Raw genomic sequence first — 5,073 nt, forward strand, 5'->3', positions numbered from 1 at the left:
TTGAAGACCCAGAACAAGACTGTGGCCTCCTTCAGAAATTTCCCCATCTCCTGATCAACACTTATGGTAGTGCCTTTCCAAGGACCATTTATTTCTTGATGTTTTAATCTGAGTGTGAAGCGCCCTTTCTTCCTCTCACTTGTCTCTCTCTGCTTTCCATTCTCTCTCCCAAGTAGCCTTCTTACTCTAGCCAACATGTGTGTGGGTGATCAATAAAGGCGGTGCATAAAATTGTAAAAGTAGGAGTCATGGCAACACAAGATGGCAGCCACCACAGGCTTGGGAGTAAAAGTACCTCGAAATTTTTGACTGTTGGAAAAGCTGAAAGAAGGCCAGAAAGGAGTTGCAGATGTCACAGTTAGCTGAGGTCTGGAGGAAGAAGAGGACATGACATTTACAAGGTGGACAGGCATGATAACTGGGCCTCCAGAACAATTTAAGAAAACTGAATATACAGCCTTAAAATAGAATGTGGGCCTAAGTACCCAGAAGCACCCCTGTCTTTAAGATTTGTAACCAGAGTCAATATGAGTGGCGTGAGCAGTTCCAATGGAGTGGTGGATCCCAGAGCCACAGCAGTGTTGGAAAAGTGGCAGAATTCCTACAGCATCAGTGTCATTCTGAAGGAACTGTGGCGACCGATGATGTCAAAGAGAACATGAAGCTGCCACAGCCGCCAGAAGGACAGTGTTACAATTAGTCATGAAGACCCCGGCCTCCCCTCCCCATTCAACCCAAGTCTTCATTTATCACAGTAGTGAATTTTCTAGATACATCCATAAACCTCAAAGTACTGGAGAGGAAGCCCCACCCAGACTTCATCCTGAGACACTGTTCTGATACTTCTTGTCCATTTGAAGTACCTAACTTGTGCTGTGTAGCATCATCCATTGAGTGTAACCGCTGCCTGCCTGGTTGAACTTCCGGGATCACGAAGGTGTGTTGAAATCGGTTTCCTTTGGGAGCGGTGGGCACAGCTAAAGCAACTGTGAACAGACACATCACATAATCACCTGCTGCTGGCACTTGGCTTGGGTCTGCCTTTGCCTGCTCTGTCTTCTGCCACAGCTGTGTGGTGGCCCTTAGAATAAATGGGAAGGCTTCAGGTAGCAGCTGTGCTGGGCTTCAGGCACTTTGGCCGAGCCCTGATTTCTTAAGTCTTAAGTGATGCCCCATCCAAGCCATGGTCCCCAGTCCTCCACTCTCACCCTTTGCAAAAGCTTAGATTGTAACCCTTCCCTTCCTCTGAAATTGGTGATGAATTCAGGGCTTCCCATCTCCCCACCTTTATCAAAGGGTGCTGCTTTCCCCTCCTCAACTTGCTTGTTGCCCATCATCAGTCAATGCATGCTGTGGCCAGAAGCCATCAGATAAGGTTGGAAGAGCCTGGCCTCCCTCACTTAGCTCCTGAATACACTGGTTCACCTGCCACCAGCCTGGGAAGGGGGCTCTTGATCCTTGGTCCTATTGTCACCATCAGCCTTCAAGCTTGGAGCTCAGGTCTAGAGGTGAACAGAGCAGTCACAAGGTGACTCAGACCGGCCAGCAATCAGGGTCCTTGGCCTGGCAAAAGGCCATGTGGAAGTCCGAAGTCCACACGGTTCTCAGTTGGTTCCTTTTCCATAATCACTTTGCTTTTACACATTGAAGAGGTTTGTACAGGGCTCTCAAGTCACTCTGGCACTCTAGGTCTGATGTGGAGCCTGACAGCTGGAACATGAGGCCCTGACCCTATAGACTCAGGTTTCAATGTTGCTCCTCAGACCTCAATGTTACAGGGACCTGCGGGAGCTCTGCTTGTCACTATGTTCACAGATCAGTGGGCCTGGCCTCCTGGCTCACTGCCAAGTTCCCCACTCTGTTCAGGACCACTAAATGTTGAAACGTAGATGCATACCGAAATAAAGGCAATTTGTTGTGTTGCAAAAAAAAAAAAAATAGTACAAGAGAAGTTGGTGTTGCCACAACATCAGTGATATCTCAAACCATCCCAGGCCTCTGCAGGATACAATAGAATGTCTAGGGAAAGGACTGCTGATGTCATGGGGAACTGATATTGCCAAGATGCTAACTAATTCTCCTCAAAACTCATGCTGAGCTTCCCAGGAGCCACTCCTGACACTGAAGGGAAGCCTTTTAGCACCTCCTCCTTTCAATGACCTCTATATGATTGGTTGAAAACTCATTACTACTTCCCCTGCGGGAACTGAGTGCTTATTTTTGAAGAACTACCCAGGAATGATTCCTTCCTTTTTCAAAATTCTCCTATTCATCTCAAAGTGAAACAAAATACTCTTGGGAACTTAGGTCAGGACGAATATGGATGCAGGAAGAACTCCTGCTTCATGTCCTGATGCTTGGCATCACACGCAAGAGGAGCCTACAGGGCCTTGAACTCACAGATATCTACTTGTTTCTGCCTTCTGAGTGCTGAAATTAAAGGCAGGCAAAACTAGACCAGGCATTTCCCTCACCTCCTTTCTCTCCTCTAATTCAACTCGTGTCTCAACATTTTCTTTGGTCCCCACCTCTTAGATTTGCTTGCCCAGTGGCTTACTAGAAGTCAGGGCAGCAGGCTACCCTGATGCTAGCTAGTGGCTCTTTTACTGTCTACTCTTGTGAAGCCTGGACCACATGTTGTTGCGGCCCTCTCCATTCCAAGCTTGGTGGCCACTGTTTCCCGGCCCAAGCTGCTTCTCCTGTCTGAGGGTCAGGGTCTATCGAGAGACAGAGTTGGGGGAAGACGGGGGAGAGACTCGAAGAATGGAGACAAGACAGAGGTTCTGATCAAGTCCCAAGTCTCATTTATTGAAAGGAAATCTGGGGTATTTATATGCTTTTGCCACGTGCCTTGTAGGTGTTGATATGACCTAAGCCTTACAGGCCAGGATACCACGTGCACCTTACAGGCATGTATGGCATGGATAGCATGTGGACAGCACGTGAACCGCATGCCTTGCAGGCTTGGATACCACGTGTGCCTTGCAGCTGGGGGCAGTAAACAGCAAAACAAAATATGTGGGATATCAGAGTGTGCTTCAGCTGTTGTAGGCTGTTGAAAAACAAGTCTCATGTCAGGGTTTATGGCTCAAGATGGCTGCAAAGCTGATAGCCGCTTTCTGCTACAAGTCGGCTCCCAACAACATGTGTGGTGTTAGTCAATGTGGTCAATAATAGCTTCAATCATTAAAATATCTTCTTTGTTACAGGGTCCATGCATGTGTTGGAAGGCCATGAAATTCAGACTCTGTGTACTGAAAATGGATCACAGATGGGATATATATATATATATATATATATATGCTTTGGTTGAGGTGTGAAACAAAAAAGATCTATTAGTATTTTAACCTGTGTGTCTTTGACACTGCAAACCTACTGCACAAGGAGTCTTTCTGTCCAGAAAAGTCAGCATGGGAGAGATAGCTGTCTTCTCAAAAAAAGGACAACAGAAACATAGTCTCCCGCATTTTGACCAGACTAAACCTGATAATATGTAGCGCTTCCCTCTCTATCATAGGTGATGATCAGAATGGTCTCAAGCAACTCCAGAAGTTCCACACCAAAGCAGAAGGCTTATGAACTCCAGAACCAACAAGACCAACCAAGCAGCTATTGAAGGTAATAATAAAGGCAGATTTATCACGGCAGCCAAATCCCCAATGAAGCATTGGGTCTAAGGAGGACAGGGAGCCTTTCAATTGTACCCAGATGCTGTGCCATTTTAAAGACTTTGGAATTTGTGTTATAAAAGGGGACAGTTTCTCCTTAAGTATGGCTCAAGAAGCTAAACTACTGATATTTTAGCTACTTCCTGCCATAAAAATGTGCCGAGCATTTACAAGTTAAGTTCTGTTAGCCTATAAGTCAGCATCTTAGGATGATGGGAGATGATGAACCCCCTAATCTTGTTAAATATTGGGACAAATAGATATTTTTTTCAGTGTATAAACATTCTTAATGTGCCCATTTTCAGGCAGATAATCCCTGTTTCACTCCTGTACTTATATTCAGACTTACTGAAATTCATTTTCACATTAAATTAAAAAGGAGATAAAATTAGAAGAGTTAGTTGGGGTGAAAGAGAGAGGAGCAGGCCTGGGAAATGAACAAGAGAGCTCACCAGAAGGTGAGTGCAACAAAAGCACACCATATACATACATGAAAGGCCATCATGAAATCCGTGTTATGCACAATTAGAATATCTCAATAAGAGCATTTCTGAAACAAAGACCAATGGCCCATGATGCAGAGAACCCAAGGTTAAATTCTGGCCTTCCAACACACGCATGGGCACCGGCAAAAATCACCATGTACATGTACACACCCACAAAGACAAATCAAAATAAAATCCAAAATGTAGATGCAGTAAAATGGCATATAAAGCCAATAGATGACAACAAATATGTATCCACAGACCAGAGGGAGCTCACATCTTCCTCTACCTTTAGGGATAGCACCAGCACACATAGTTTTTTTTATTTGTTGTTGCTGGATGTAAGTACAAGGCCCCAGGTCTATTTTCCACAACCTCATTCTATCTCGCACTTACAGCTCTTGTTTCTAAATGTCCTCCACTACAGTGTAGACTTATGAGGAATGGCTCATGAAAAACTGATGGACTTCTCTATGGAGAGAAATAAAAAACCTGGATTGGATGCTATACACCCACCTGGGACCAATGTAACTTAATATGTGTTTCTGTGGTGTGTGTGTGTGTGTGTGTGTGTGAGAGAGAGAGAGAGAGAGAGAGAGAGAGAGAGAGAGAGAGAGAGAGAACAGGGTCTGTGCATGCTAGAAAAGTGCTGTGCCCCTGAGCTACATCCCTAGCAATATAAGAAATGGGTTAGGGAACCAACTCCACAGGTCACTATGAGCCTCATGTTTTGGTAATAGCCAGTACTGCTTTGTGATAAGATTTAAGAAATGAGATATTCTTGAAATTCATAAGCTCACTATGTCACATGAAAACATCCAGAGAGGTGTTAGAATTATGCCAAATACACTGCAAGTGTCTTTAAACTTCTTCCTAATTAAAATCTACCACTGTAAATTTTAGCACTAACATGAATCCAA

The 5,073-nt window shown here is 44.7% G+C and overlaps 1 pseudogene; it reads left to right on the forward strand.

The window, feature by feature from the left end:
* Positions 1–261: 261 nt before the first annotated feature.
* On the forward strand, positions 262–700 carry LOC117705891 (ubiquitin-conjugating enzyme E2 variant 1-like; annotated as a pseudogene).
* The last annotated feature ends 4,373 nt before the right edge of the window (positions 701–5,073 follow it).

The sequence above is a fragment of the Arvicanthis niloticus genome, chromosome 3 (assembly GCF_011762505.2).
Source record: "Arvicanthis niloticus isolate mArvNil1 chromosome 3, mArvNil1.pat.X, whole genome shotgun sequence".
In the NCBI taxonomy this organism is placed as follows: domain Eukaryota; kingdom Metazoa; phylum Chordata; class Mammalia; order Rodentia; family Muridae; genus Arvicanthis; species Arvicanthis niloticus.